The 14,554-nt window shown below is 45.3% G+C and overlaps 11 non-coding genes across 11 annotated transcripts; all 11 read left to right on the plus strand.

Moving 5' to 3' along the window:
* The first annotated feature begins 232 nt into the window (after positions 1-232).
* Positions 233-304, plus strand: trnap-agg (transfer RNA proline (anticodon AGG)). Its single transcript has one exon. It is a non-coding gene; the product is annotated as a tRNA-Pro (tRNA).
* Positions 305-392: 88 nt separating this feature from the next.
* On the plus strand, positions 393-466 carry trnai-aau (transfer RNA isoleucine (anticodon AAU)). Its single transcript has one exon. It is a non-coding gene; the product is annotated as a tRNA-Ile (tRNA).
* A 93-nt stretch (positions 467-559) lies between these two features.
* On the plus strand, positions 560-632 carry trnaf-gaa (transfer RNA phenylalanine (anticodon GAA)). Its single transcript has one exon. It is a non-coding gene; the product is annotated as a tRNA-Phe (tRNA).
* A 615-nt stretch (positions 633-1,247) lies between these two features.
* Positions 1,248-1,319, plus strand: trnaq-uug (transfer RNA glutamine (anticodon UUG)). The gene has a single exon. It is a non-coding gene; the product is annotated as a tRNA-Gln (tRNA).
* Positions 1,320-4,068: 2,749 nt separating this feature from the next.
* On the plus strand, positions 4,069-4,140 carry trnap-agg (transfer RNA proline (anticodon AGG)). Its single transcript has one exon. It is a non-coding gene; the product is annotated as a tRNA-Pro (tRNA).
* An 88-nt stretch (positions 4,141-4,228) lies between these two features.
* Positions 4,229-4,302, plus strand: trnai-aau (transfer RNA isoleucine (anticodon AAU)). The gene has a single exon. It is a non-coding gene; the product is annotated as a tRNA-Ile (tRNA).
* Positions 4,303-4,538: 236 nt separating this feature from the next.
* Positions 4,539-4,610, plus strand: trnaq-uug (transfer RNA glutamine (anticodon UUG)). The gene has a single exon. It is a non-coding gene; the product is annotated as a tRNA-Gln (tRNA).
* A 1,937-nt stretch (positions 4,611-6,547) lies between these two features.
* Positions 6,548-6,619, plus strand: trnaq-uug (transfer RNA glutamine (anticodon UUG)). Its single transcript has one exon. It is a non-coding gene; the product is annotated as a tRNA-Gln (tRNA).
* Positions 6,620-10,859: 4,240 nt separating this feature from the next.
* trnap-agg (transfer RNA proline (anticodon AGG)) lies at positions 10,860-10,931 on the plus strand. Its single transcript has one exon. It is a non-coding gene; the product is annotated as a tRNA-Pro (tRNA).
* A 762-nt stretch (positions 10,932-11,693) lies between these two features.
* On the plus strand, positions 11,694-11,766 carry trnaf-gaa (transfer RNA phenylalanine (anticodon GAA)). Its single transcript has one exon. It is a non-coding gene; the product is annotated as a tRNA-Phe (tRNA).
* A 124-nt stretch (positions 11,767-11,890) lies between these two features.
* trnaq-uug (transfer RNA glutamine (anticodon UUG)) lies at positions 11,891-11,962 on the plus strand. The gene has a single exon. It is a non-coding gene; the product is annotated as a tRNA-Gln (tRNA).
* Positions 11,963-14,554: the final 2,592 nt, after the last annotated feature.

Here is a 14,554-nt window from a genome sequence, read left to right on the forward strand (position 1 = left end):
CAACTGGGTCCAGTGTTGCAGACCAGGCTCCTGTAAGTAAGCTTCTCATTATTCGTGTGCAGGTCCTGCAGCGTGATTTCCAATGACCACAAAAAAAGAGGCCGCATTTCCTCTGTGCTGGAAACTTTGCACTGGCTACCTTTTAATTGTTGATTTAATCAAAAAATTGCGCTTTAAGCCATGGAAGCTGAAATGTTTGCGGCCCGACAGCAGCAGGGAGGATGTATATTTCGGCTCGTTGGTCTAGGGGTATGATTCTCGCTTAGGGAGCGAGAGGTCCCGGGTTCAAATCCCGGACGAGCCCATTATTAGGCTTTGCTGTTAATCTCTTCAGCCTGATTAGGGCAACCAGGATATCTCTGAGCAATTGGGGATAAAATGTGCCAGAGAGAGGCCGGTTAGCTCAAATGGTTAGAACGTGGTGCTAATAACGCCAAGGTCGCGGGTTCGATCCCCGTACGGGCCACTGATTTTCTCTCTGTGACCTTCGCTCTGCTTTTCTCGAAAATGACAGGCGGTCTCCCATACATGCATGCTGGCTAAACCGCACAAGTACCTGGCCAAAATAGCTCAGTTGGGAGAGCGTTAGACTGAAGATTTAAAGGTCCCTGGTTCAATCCCGGGTTTCGGCAGAGGAACAACCTCCGCCTCTTTTAGTCTACCTGATTCCACCTCTCAGACAGCCAGTTAGCAGGGTGTTTTGGTTCCATGGTGTAATAGTTAGCACTCTGGGCTTTGAATCCAGCGATCCGAGTTAAAATCTCGGTGGAACCTTTTTAGGATCTTTGCGGAAGGGAGGGGAAAAACAGAGATGATGCGCAACTGCTGACGTGGCGGTGAAATTGGCACTCTCAAACCGAGTCGGAATTGGGGGAAACATGGGCTTAAAAAGCAAAGGCTTCTTTTGCTCCTTGCTATCGCGCTTCTGGACTGAATGACTTACATCTCTGCACCACATGGGAAAAGTTGACACACGCCGAGGTTCCATGGTGTAAGGGTTAGCACTCTGGGCTCTGAATCCAGTGATCCGAATTCAAATCTCGGTGGGACCTTCATTTGCCAGGCTAAACAGTACAAGTACCTGGCCGAAATAGCTCAGTTGAGAGAGTGTTAGACTGAAGATCTAAAGGTCCCTGGTTCAATCTCGGGTTTCGGCAGAGGAACCACGCCCGCCTCCTTTAGGCTACCTGATTCCACCTAGCCTCATCGCTATCTGCCTCTCGGACAGACAGCTGGGAGGGTGTGTTGGTTCCATGGTGTAATGGTTAGCACTCTGGGCTTTGAATCCAGCGATCCGAGTTCAAATCTCGGTAGAACCTTTTTAGGTTCTTCGCGGAAGGGAGGGAAAGAACAGAGGTGATGCGCAACTGCTGACGTGGCGGTGAAATTGGCACTCTCAAACCGAGTCGGAATTGGGGAAACATAGGGTGCTTCTCAATATCCCTCCTCGTCTCCTCGTTCCTCTGTCCTCCATCCTATGACCCGGAAACCGATCGAGCTCAGCCATCTTGAAGGACATCTCAATTATCTAATTGCACCGCGAGGATCGAGGAGTGAGGAGGCTTTCAGAGGAGTCATGAGCGAGGATACACAGGTGTATCCTATGCGGAAGTGTTTTATTGACTAAACGTGACCCTCGTATACATTCTCCTCCCCCTTCACATCCGTCACAATCTGTTTTAAAGTATACTTTACCTTTGCAGTTTATATAAACCACACATTACACATATTTCAACAGGGTATCTTGCTTTATTATTATTTATTATGAATTTCTTAAATAAACAAACTGCAACAACATGAGGGCAGATCCTTTGAGCGCTGCTGATGACGCTATGAAGTGACGCTCGAGTGATCAAGTATTCCAATGTATAAAAAAGCTTTCATTCGATTCCTCCATCCTCATTTTTGTCATTCATTACATTATTTTGAGCACAAGAAGATTTTTACTAAAACCTTTAAAAAAAAAAGTTTAATTCATATATGTTATACTATACTATGTTATACACCAGTATACATATTTATGTTATCTTTTTAAATACTATGTTATACATATTTAAAAAGACATGAATAGGCAAAAACAAGTGTTTTTTTGTTTCAACAAATGATTCTCAACTATGTTATAAAAGATATACCAAAACGATTTGATATACCATTTTAAGTTTTAGATCTGTTTGATGATCATATTATTATGAATTGTCATAAACGCCTTTATGTTATATTTGGTGTTTCTTAGTAATCTCTGCCACAAAAGCTAAACAAAACAAAACGATTTAAGCATGGCATGATACCAGCAAGATTGTACCAACAAGTGTTATTTATTTTCTTATTAATTAGTTCATCACACTATTTACAATTTGTACACAAGGCAATTCAAAGTGATTCACAGTTGTATAAAAATCAATAATGCTTATGCTCATAATAATAATAATCATTAATTATTATAATATTATAATAATTAATTACATAAAAAAATGCTGTAGTAAAATACTTTCAGTTGGAATATGACAGCTATGTAACGTTCTGTTTATGCCTGTGTCCTTTCAGATTATGTATGCATACCCGGTTTTACAAAGAACCTCTGAGGGTCGACTCCTTATGGGGCCAACTGAGGAGGCCAATAGGAGGAAGATCGTGTTGGCAGGGAGGGCCAGGTGTAAAGAGGAGGTCCTGGCTGAGGCCACTGCCTTTGTGAGGCAGAATGGAGGGAATCCTGGAGACCAGTTCCTGGTTCTGGCTCACTGCAAGATCCAGTTTGGGAAACACCAGGGTCAGAGGTTCCTGTGGCTGCTGAAGAACTCACTGTGGTATGCCTGCTATCTGGTCAGCAGCATTTTGGGGGAGGAGGAGAGGGACAACCCGCTGTCGGACAACAAACACCTGTTCCTCAGATACACCTCGCAGATCAGGGAGGTAGGCGAGGCTGTAGAGGTGTATCAGAAAAAAACAGGCCATGCTGCAGGATGACCACAGGACAGGAGACTCTTGGTGTCTGATGGTGGAGTTTGGGGATTTTAAGGGTAGGTCAATAAAGGAGGTGTATGAGGACCCAAGCAAGGAGGCCCAGGCTCTCATCACCTACCTGAAGAAGGCAAAGGCCGGGCCTAACACCAATATGGCCCTTTTCAAAGCATACGTGCTGCAGAGGCAGGCTCCAGCCCACGTGCCCACCGCCACTGTGCCCACTGCATCTGTCCTCACTGCTGCTGTGCCCACTGCCACTGTGTCTGTTCCTCCTCCACCTACTGCCACTAAGAACAGCCCACTGCTGGCAACCAATGTGAAGGCCCTGTTGGCGCGGGGGAAGCATTTATTTGCTTCACAGCTGGCACAAAAGATTTTGTCTCCAGCCAAACCCTGTAAGTGGGTAAGTTTTTTCTTTTTTCTCCAGCCACTGCAGGCTCGAGAGGCCCTGCTCCTACCCCGGCTCGTGCTACTGCCCCTGCTCCTGCCCCTTATCCTGCTCCTCCAGCATTGTGGACCCCTGGCCAGGTGTCCCAGTCGCCTGCAGAGCTTCCTGTCCACTGGAAAGAGCAACTCCCATCTTTCCAGCAAGGCTTTCAACCCCTGTCCCTCTGCACCAAGACCATCCTCACTACAGCCACCCACAGGACTGCAGCGCCCTGCCCAGCCTCCTCTGCAGTCTCCTCCTCTGCACCCTGCCCAGCCTCCTCTGCAGTCTCCTCCTCTGCGCCCTGCCCAGCCTCCTCTGCAGTCTCCTCCTCTGCGCCCTGCCCAGCCTCCTCTGCAGTCTCCTCCTCTGCGCCCTGCTCAGCCTCCTCTGCAGTCTCCTCCACAGCCTTCTGTCCAGCCAAGTGCTGCCTCTGCTCCTGCAACATCAACTGGGTCCAGTGTTGCAGACCAGGCTCCTGTAAGTAAGCTTCTCATTATTCGTATGCAGGTCCTGCAGCGTGATTTCCAATGACCACAAAAAAAGAGGCCCCATTTCCTCTGTGCTGGAAACTTTGCACTGGCTACCTTTTAATTGTTGATTTAATCAAAAAATTGCGCTTTAAGCCATGGAAGCTGAAATGTTTGCGGCCCGGCAGCAGCAGGGAAGATGTATATTTCGGCTCGTTGGTCTAGGGGTATGATTCTCGCTTAGGGTGCGAGAGGTCCCGGGTTCAAATCCCGGACGAGCCCATTATTAGGCTTTGCTGTTAATCTCTTCAGCCTGATTAGGGCAACCAGGATATCTCTGAGCAATTGGGGATAAAATGTGCCAGAGAGAGGCCGGTTAGCTCAGTTGGTTAGAGCGTGGTGCTAATAACGCCAAGGTCGAGAGTTCGATCCCCGTACGGGCCACTCAATTTCTCTCTGTGACCTTCGCTCTGCTCTTCTCGAAAATGACGGGCGGTCTCCCATACATCCATGCTGGCTAAACCACACAAGTACCTGTCCGAAATAGCTCAGTTGGGGGAGCGTTAGACTGAAGATTTAAAGGTCCCTAGTTCAATCCCGGGTTTCGACAGAGGAACAACCTCCGCCTCTTTTAGTCTACCTGATTCCACCTCTCAGACAGCCAGTTAGCAGGGTGTTTTGGTTCCATGGTGTAATGGTTAGCACTCTGGGCTTTGAATCCAGCGATCCGAGTTAAAATCTCGGTGGAACCTTATTAGGATCTTTGCGGAAGGGAGGGGAAAAACAGAGGTGATGCGCAACTGCTGACGTGGCGGTGAAATTGGCACTCTCAAACCGAGTCGGAATTGGGGAAACATGGGCTTAAAAAGCAAAGGCTTCTTTTGCTCTTTACTATCGCGCTTCTGGACTGAATGACTTAAATCTCTGCACCACATGGGAAAAGTTGACACACGCCGAGGTTCCATGGTGTAAGGGTTAGCACTCTGGGCTCTGAATCCAGTGATCCGAATTCAAATCTCGGTGGGACCTTCATTTGCCAGGCTAAACAGCACAGGTACCTGGCCGAAATAGCTCAGTTGGGAGAGTGTTAGACTGAATATCTAAAGGTCCCTGGTGTAAGGAACTCAGCTTTTTGGAAATATTAATAATCAATAATATCTTGTTATTATTAATTATAAATATTTGGGTCAGTTAATTGGATTAACTTGATGTGGCTGAATTAATATTACAATCAATTAATCAGTTCTTCCAACAAACTATTTTGATTATTAATTTATTCTAATAAAGGGTATCTTCCATGGCCACCGAAGAATAATTATTTCTTCGTCTGTACAGTACTTTGAGCCAGTAGCAAAAACCGTGATCGTAAAGTGACTTGTATTGCAAACAAAACAGAACCAAATACATATTATGTACAAGTTTTATTAACAAAATATAGATATTTATATGAATATAAATAAACTAAACAACATACACACATGAATACATAAATAGGTTAGTGATAGGATGAAATTGGAAACCGGAAGAGGGTCTATGAGAAGAACCATCAGAATTTCATTTTCACATTTCATTGAATTGAATACTTGCATTTGTAATGGGAACAATTCTTGAAGTTGTTGAAAATTGAAGTCGTTGATGGTTCCGGCAGCGTCAAGTGGAAGTTGGTTGAGCGTTCTCTTTCTCCAGGAACGCATGATTGGAAGTGAGGAAGTCAAAAGGATGGGTGATTGGAGTCGTTGTTGGTTGGAGTCTTTGTTCCAAAACTCCTAAGATTGTCCTTGGTTCTTTGTGAGAGAGTCTTCTCTCTCCTGCCTGAGCCCACCTCTGGTTGGAATCGAGGCCTGCTGGGCCCTTGGGGCCCCCGTGGAGGGGGAGGGGGCTCCCCAGTCTCACCAGAACAGTGTTGCGGCTGGATGAAAAAACTAAGAGAGGGCGGTCACTGTTGCCTGCCTCTGATATACCTTGAGAAAGAACCAACCCCTAAGGTTTGAATGGACCTATGAGTAAGGTGACATGTCCGAGAGGGGAAGCGGCTCTTAGTTGATTTATGGTCTTTGTCCCCAGCATGCTTAGACTGTTCATTCAAGCTCAAATAGACATAACAAATTCACATTGCATTCTAAGAGAAGGTGATGTACATCAAAGTGTGTGTCATTAAATGAGGATTAATTTGCTAGGAAGCATGATACAGGTGAGGTTATATTGACCGTTGGGTGGTTGTTCAACCACATACACCCCAATCAAACATACCATGTTGTTATACCTAATAGTACACGAGACAGTAAATCATCACAGTTTCTGTGAGGCATGTTCCTTCATAGATTAGAGTAACACCGCAAAGTTTATTTAATTAAAGATGGTCTCTCTCTCTTAAGCATGTGGCGCATGTGGCCACATTCCTTTGAGGTCGTAAAGTCTGTTATCAGTCTTAAAGTGTTCTGTAACCGGACACCCGGCTGACAAAGTAACTTCATTTGTGAGGTTAGTTTTGGGGGAGAGTTTCATAGACCTTTATATTCATTAAATATAGTGAATATGAATAATTAGTGTGTGTCTGATTGGTCCAGACCCTACACTGGTTCAATCTCGGGTTTCGGCAGAGGAACCACGACCGCCTCCTTTAGGCTACCTGATTCCACCTAGCCTCATCGCTATCTGCCTCTCAGACAGACAGCTGGGAGGGTGTGTTGGTTCCATGGTGTAATGGTTAGCACTCTGGGCTTTGAATCCAGCGATCCGAGTTCAAATCTCGGTAGAACCTTTTTAGGTTCTTCGCGGAAGGGAGGGAAAGAACAGAGGTGATGCGCAACTGCTGACGTGGCGGTGAAATTGGCACTCTCAAACCGAGTCGGAATTGGGGAAACATAGGGTGCTTCTCAATATCCCTCCTCGTCTCCTCGTTCCTCTGTCCTCCATCCTATGACCCGGAAACCGATCGAGCTCAGCCATCTTGAAGGACATCTCAATTCTCTAATTGCACCGCGAGGAGGCGAGGATCGAGGAGTGAGGAGGCTTTCAGAGGAGTCATGAGCGAGGATACACAGGTGTATCCTATGCGGAAGTGTTTTATTGACTAAACGTGACGCACGTATACATTCTCCTCCCCCTTCACATCGGTCACAATCTGTTTTAAAGTATACTTTACCTTTGCAGTTTATATAAACCACACATTACACATATTTCAACAGGGTATCTTGCTTTATTATTATTTATTATGAATTTCTTAAATAAACAAACTGCAACAACATGAGGGCAGATACTTTGAGCGCTGCTGATGACGCTATGAAGTGACGCTCGAGTGATCAAGTATTCCAATGTATAAAAAAGCTTTCATTCGATTCCTCCATCCTCATTTTTGTCATTCATTACATTATTTTGAGCACAAGAAGATTTTTACTAAAACCTTTAAAAAAAAAAGTTTAATTCATATATGTTATACTATACTATGTTATACACCAGTATACATATTTATGTTATCTTTTTAAATACTATGTTATACATATTTAACTCTTCGGGGTCGCCGATCACGCCGGCGTGATCAAGTTACATGACCAGTTTAAGACGTCGAAGCATAAAAACAAAGTCACGTTGAGCGCTGCCGTCCACTTCTGTCGAAAGTGCTGGCTTTAAATTCTATTTTACTTTTTGTTTTGTGTTGATAGACCAAGTAAAAACGGAAATATTTAAACTTTATATAAAAAAATACTGACGCGTTCGTAAAAGAACGCCAGATGTGATGCGACAGGCGTTGCATTTATTCTAATAACTTTGTCGGTTTTTGTCATAAAACAAAACGGAGAAAAATGTGTGAATCTGCTGACTCTGCTATTCAGGCTGCACATTTTAGGGAATGGAGGAGGAGCCAACTGAGCTAAGAAGCAAAATTGAAAGGCAGAGGATTTACGGAGTTGACAAAGAGAGACATATATACGTTATATATATATAGAGAGATTATTGCTAGTTTTTGGAAGAGTTTGAGTAGATTTTGAGAGTAGTTTAGGAGTAGTGTAGATAGTTTAGGAGTAGTGTAGATAGTTTAGGAGTAGTGTAGATAGTTTAGGAGTAGTGTAGATAGTTTAGGAGTAGTGTAGATAGTTTAGGTAGTTTAGGAGTAGTTTAGGAGTAGTTTAGGAGTAGTTTAGGAGTAGTGTAGGAGTAGATTTAGATAAACTGTTTTGAGGAGAGGCACAGATAAAAAATAAAAAAACACCTGATATTTGTTGTAAATAGTTGTATGTATAATTTGATTTTGTGTTCATTTTACCTTTTGTATGGTATATTTGCACTATTGAGGAACCCCTCTTACTCAAGGAATGAAAGCCCTGTAATGTAGATATCTGTGTAATTGTACATGAAGTGTTTTGTAGAGTTTCTAAGCAAAAAAGAAAAGAAAAAACGCCTATTGCCACACCTGCTTTTTGCTGCATTTAGTTTAATTTTATCTCAATTTTACATTTTTTTTATGTTGTTTTTGCACTATTTGCGAACCCTCATACTCTGGGAATGCAAGGCCTTAAATATAGCTCTCTGAATAATTGTGTGCACAACATTTTTTTAAAAAGTGGCTGAGCTAATAAGAAAGAAAAAAAGCCTATGGCTACACCCGCTTTTTTTTGTAAATCATATTTTTTTTGTATATAGGTTGATTATATCTGAATTGTACCTATATATGTTGACATTTACAACTTGTGTTTACATTTTAAACCTTTTAAAATGCTTCATTGAGCATGTTTGTGTTTTTTGTAGTAGAAAAGCTATAATTTTTCTATTCGGATTTTGTGTTTTTTGTGCGATTTTGGGTCCAGTATGTTGATACAGTACATCAAAGTGAACAACTAATTCTCTGGTCATATAGGTGATGTTGTGCTGAAAAAAATTATACCAAACATTGGTATGGTAAACATTTGTTTATGTTGCAAAATTTAAAAAAAATAAAAGTACTCAAAAACGTCCAAAATAGCCCAAGACTCCGAAGGGTTAAAAAGACATGAATAGGCAAAAACAAGTGTTTTTTTGTTTCAACAAATGATTCTCAACTATGTTATAAAAGATATACCAAAACGATTTGATATACCATTTTAAGTTTTAGATCTGTTTGATGATCATATTATTATGAATTGTCATAAACGCCTTTATGTAATATTTGGTGTTTCTTAGTAATCTCTGCCACAAAAGCTAAACAAAACAAAACGATTTAAGCATGGCATGATACCAGCAAGATTGTACCAAGAAGTGTTATTTATTTTCTTATTAATAAGTTCATCACACTATTTACAATTTGTACACAAGGCAATTCAAAGTGATTCACAGTTGTATAAAAAACAATAATGCTTATGCTCATAATAATAATAATAATAATCATTAATTATTATAATATTATAATAATTAATTACATAAAAAACAAATGCTGTAGCAAAATACTTTCAGTTGGAATATGACAGCTATGTAACATTCTGTTTATGCCTGTGTCCTTTCAGATTATGTATGCATACCCGGTTTTACGAAGAACCTCTGAGGGTCGACTCCTTATGGGGCCAACTGAGGAGGCCAATAGGAGGAAGATCGTGTTGGCAGGGAGGGCCAGGTGTAAGGAGGAGGTCCTGGCTGAGGCCACTGCCTTTTTGAGGCAGAATGGAGGGAATCCTGGAGACCAGTTCCTGGTTCTGGCTCACTGCAAGATCCAGTTTGGGAAACACCAGGCTCAGAGGTTCCTGTGGCTGCTGGAGAACTCATTGGGGTATGCCTGCTATCTGGTCAGCAGCGTTTTGGGGGAGGAGGAGAGGGACAACCCGCTGTCGGACAACAAACACCTGTTCCTCAGATACACCTCGCAGATCAGGGAGGTAGGCGAGGCTGTAGAGGTGTATCAGAAAAAAACAGGTCATGCTGCAGGAGGCCCAGAGGACAGGAGACTCTGGATGTCTGATGGTGGAGTTTGGGGATTTTAAGGGTAGGTCAATGAAGGAGGTGTATGAGGACCCAAGCAAGGAGGCCCAGGCTCTCATCACCTACCTGAAGAAGGCAAAGGCCAGGCCTAACACCAATATGGCCCTTTTCAAAGCATACGTGCTGAAGAGGCAGGCTCTAGCCCACGTGCCCACCACCACTGTGCCCGTTGCATCTGTCCTCACTGCTGCTGTGCCCACTGCCACTGTGTCTGTTCCTCCTCCACCTACTGCCACTAAGAACAGGCCACTGCTGGCGACCAATGTGAAGGCCCTGTTGGCGCGGGGGAAGCATTTATTTGCTTCACAGCTGCCACAAAAGATTTTGTCTCCAGCCAAACCCTGTAATTGGGTAAGTTTTTTCTTTTTTCTCCAGCCACTGCAGGCTCGAGAGGCCCTGCTCCTGCCCCGGCTCGTGCTACTGCCCCTGCTCCTGCCCCTTATCCTGCTCCTCCAGCATTGTGGACCCCTGGCCAGGTGTACCAGTCGCCTGCAGAGCTTCCTGTCCACTGGAAAGAGCAACTCCCATCTTTCCAGCAAGGTCTTCAACCCCTGTCCCTCTGCACCAGGACCATCCTCACTACAGCCACCCACAGGACTGCAGCGCCCTGCCCAGCCTCCTCTGCAGTCTCCTCCTCTGCGCCCTGCCCAGCCTCCTCTGCAGTCTCCTCCTCTGCGCCCTGCCCAGCCTCCTCTGCAGTCTCCTCCTCTGCGCCCTGCCCAGCCTCCTCTGCAGTCTCCTCCTCTGCGCCCTGCTCAGCCTCCTCTGCAGTCTCCTCCACAGCCTTCTGTCCAGCCAAGTGCTGCCTCTGCTCCTGCAACATCAACTGGGTCCAGTGTGGCAGACCAGGCTCCTGTAAGTAAGCTTCTCATTATTCGTGTGCAGGTCCTGCAGCGTGATTTCCAATGACCACAAAAAAAGAGGCCGCATTTCCTCTGTGCTGGAAACTTTGCACCGGCTACCTTTTAATTGTAGATTTAATCAAAAAATTGCGCTTTAAGCCATGGAAGCTGAAATGTTTCCGGCCCGGCAGCAGCAAGGAGGATGAATGTTTCGGCTCGTTGGTCTAGGGGTATGATTCTCGCTTAGGGTGCGAGAGGTCCCGGGTTCAAATCCCGGACGAGCCCATTATTAGGCTTTGCTTTTAATCTCTTCAGCCTGATTAGGGCAACCAGGATATTTATATCCCGGGTTTCGGCAGAGGAACCACGTCCGCCTCTTTTAGTCTACCTGATTCCACCTAGCCTCATCGCTATCTGCCTCTCAGACAGCCAGCTATCAGGAAGTGTTGGTTCCACGGTGTAATGGTTAGCACTTTGGGCTTTGAATCCAGCGATCCAAGTTCCAATCTCGGTAGAACCTTTTCAGGTTCTTTGCGGAAGGGTGGGAAAAAACAGAGGTGATGCGCAACTGCTGACGTGGCAGTGAAATTGGCACTCTCAAACAGAGTCGGAACTGGGGGAAACATGGGCTTAAAGAGCAAAGGCTTCATTTGCTCCTTGCTATTGTGCTTTTGGACTCAATGACTTAAATCTCTGCTGCTCATGGGAAAAGTTGACACACGCCAAGGTTCCACGGTGTAATGGTTTGCACTCTGGGCTCTGAATCCAGCGATCCGAGTTCAAATCTCGGTGGGACCTGCTTTTGCCAGGAATGTGTGCAGTACCTCGTTCGGAAAAACTTTTTCGGCAGCACTGAGCCGCAAGAGCTCATCTAGGTAGTGCCCCTTGAAGGGGGGCGTAAAAAGGATGGACAGCACTGGAGAATGCAGGCATCGATCCCGCTACCTATCGCATGCTAAGCGAGCGCTCTACCATTTGAGCTAATTCCCCTCGATGATGGAGAAGAGGTCTCCATCGCTCTCAAAGACAAAGACGCACAAGTACTTGGCCGAAATAGCTCAGTTGGGAGAGCGTTAGACTGAAGATCTAAAGGTCCCTGGTTCAATCACGGGTTTCGGCAGAAGAACCACGTCCGCCTCTCTTAGTCGAGGCGGTCTATTGACCAAACGCCAGCTCTTATCTACCTGATTCCACCTAGCCTCATCGCTATCTGCCTTTCAGACAGCCAGCTATCAGGTTGTGTTTGTTCCATGGTGTAATGGTTAGCACTCTGGGCTTTGAATCCAGCGATCCGAGTTCAAATCTCGGTGGGACCTGCATTTGCCAGGAATGTGTGCAGTACCTCGTTCGAAAAAACATTTTCGGCAGCACTGAGCCGCAAGAGCTCATCTAGGTAGTGCCCCTTGAAGGGGGGCGTAAAAAGGATGGACAGCACTGGAGAATGCAGGCATCAATCCCGCTACCTCTCGCATGCTAAGCGAGCGCTCTACCATTTGAGCTAATTCCCCTCAATGATGGAGAGAAGGTGTCCATCGCTCTCAAAGACAAAGACGAGGCGCGATCCCTAGCACGTGTGCAGGTGCTGCAGCGTGATTTCCAATGACCACAAAAAAACAGGCCGCATTTCCTCTGTGCTGGCAACTTTGCACTGGCTACCTTTTAATTGTAGATTTAATCAAAAAATTGCGCTTTGACTCCAGCGATCCGAGTTCAAATCTCGGTGGAACCTTTTTAGGTTCTTTGTGGAAGGGAGGGAAAAAACAGAGGTGATGCGCAACTGCTGACGTGGCGGTGAAATTGGAACTCTCAAACCGAGTCGGAATCGGGGAAACATGGGCTTATAAAGCAAAGGCTTCATTTTCTCCTTGCTATCGTGCTTCTGGACTCAATGACTTAAATCTCTGCTGCTCATGGGAAAAGTTGACACACGCCAAGGTTCCATGGTGTAATGGTTAGCACTCTTGGCTCTGAATCCAGCGATCCGAGTTCAAATCTCTGTGGGACCTGCTTTTCCAGGAATGTGTGCAGTACCTCGTTCAAAAAAACTTTTTCGGCAGCACTGAGCCGCAAGAGCTCATCTAGGTAGTGCCCCATGAAGGGGGGGCGTAAAAAGGATGGACAGCCCTGGAGAATGCAGCCATCAATCCCGCTACCTCTCGCATGCTAAGCAAGCGCTCTACCATTTGAGCTAATTTACCATTTGAGGCCGAAGAGCTCTCACAGGAGGAGGGGGAGGGCGAGCTGGGCCCGCAGGCTTTGGTGGTTGTGGGGCCTGGCGTTTTTTTGGTTGGTATCTGGGGGCTCGCAGCAAAAGAGTGGGATAGTCTAGTTCCAGCATGCACCAGTTGTTCCATTTTCTCTGAGAAGCACAGAAGTGGAGATGCTGGAGAGAGTGGTAATGTTTCCGGTGAGAGGGATTTTTGCTCTGGTGTTATTGGAGGCTGTAATATGCTGTCCTGGTTTCCCTGGCTGTTTTCCAGAAAGTCGTCTATGGGTGCTGTATCTTGGAGCAGTGCTGGTATGTCACAGTCTGTCTGTGGTGAGCTCTGTGGGCAGGGCTCAGCTGAGATTGTGTCCGTGAGCAGAGGTTGTTGTGGCTGAGTGGTGTTATCACTGTCCTTGTGTGATGTGTCAACCCCATGTCCATTCAGGTGCTGAAGTGAAATCCTGTGGTCATTCATACTGTATCCAGGTGTGTGTGTGCCATTCAGGTTGAGTGGATTGGCACACATTGCAGAAGGATGACGGAGGGAGAAGTAGATATTGTCCTTTAGCACTCTTGAACCAAGTTTGTTTGGGTGGTGGCCATCCTGTTGAAACAGTTGCCTCTGACTCCAGAAAAGATTGAAGTTGTCAATACAGTTCACTCCTTTTATATTGCAGGTTTTTTGCAGCCATGTATTAAGCCCAAGCAACCATGAAAACCTGTTTGTTCCTCTTGCTGGGAGTGGTCCACTGATGAATGTTTGAACTTTCAGTCTTTTAAGTGTTTCAAAAAGTTCATTGAAATCCTTTTTAAGAAGTTCCGACTGCTCTTTATGAATATCATTCTTCCCCACATGAATGATGAGTCGATTTGCAGTCTTATGTTTCATCAGAATGTTCTGAAGTTCCCTGTTTACATCAGAAGTTGTTGCTTGTGGAAGGCAGCACATTGTTGTATCCCTGCTATTAATGTTTCTGATTACGGAGTCGCCCACTATCAGAGTCCTGGGCTCGACTGCACTGTGAGCTGAGTGCCGCTGTCTGCTCGACCTTGAGCCCCAGTTAGCATCAGTGTTAGCTACTGGCTGATTCTGTCTGTGTGCGATCACATTCATCAAATTTGGGGATTCCTCATTCATTAATACTTCAAATCTGTTCTCAAGATGTATAGGCGGTGGTAGGAGACCAGTGTTTGCAGTCCTTGTCAGAGCCGTATCTGGGGTAGAGGATGCTACTGCAGTAATATGTGATGCTCGTGACAATCTGATGTCTCGAGTGCCTTTGGGTCTCGCACCCTGTTTGTGCCATCGATTAGTAAAACGATCGGCTTGTTTCTCTACACTCAGTATGGCCTGTCGAGAAGCACTAGATTCATGGGACTCACCGGCTGTATGCTGAGGACGTCCATGACGAAGCTCTGTTGTGTGTTCCGTCTGGTTTGGTGGTCCCGCAAATAACTTTTTTTCAAGAATTGCAATCCTTTGTAAAAGTCTGTGGCAGTTGGAGCAGCAAGTAGATTCCAGAGGAGGCATTTTCTTATCCTTATGAATGTAGGCAGTTGTGTTTTCTCTTCCCCGGAATGTAAGCTTTCAGTGGGAGGCTGGTCGAATAAAATAATTCTGCTTTTTTTGTAGTAATCCAAGCGTTTGAGCACCGTGCTGATTTGCTGAAGTTAAAATTAGGTGATAAAAGGAGATAAAATA

This window comes from Siphateles boraxobius, unplaced genomic scaffold (genome assembly GCF_051911475.1).
Source record: "Siphateles boraxobius isolate OS27281-9 unplaced genomic scaffold, OSU_SipBor_1 19, whole genome shotgun sequence".
Taxonomy (NCBI): domain Eukaryota; kingdom Metazoa; phylum Chordata; class Actinopteri; order Cypriniformes; family Leuciscidae; genus Siphateles; species Siphateles boraxobius.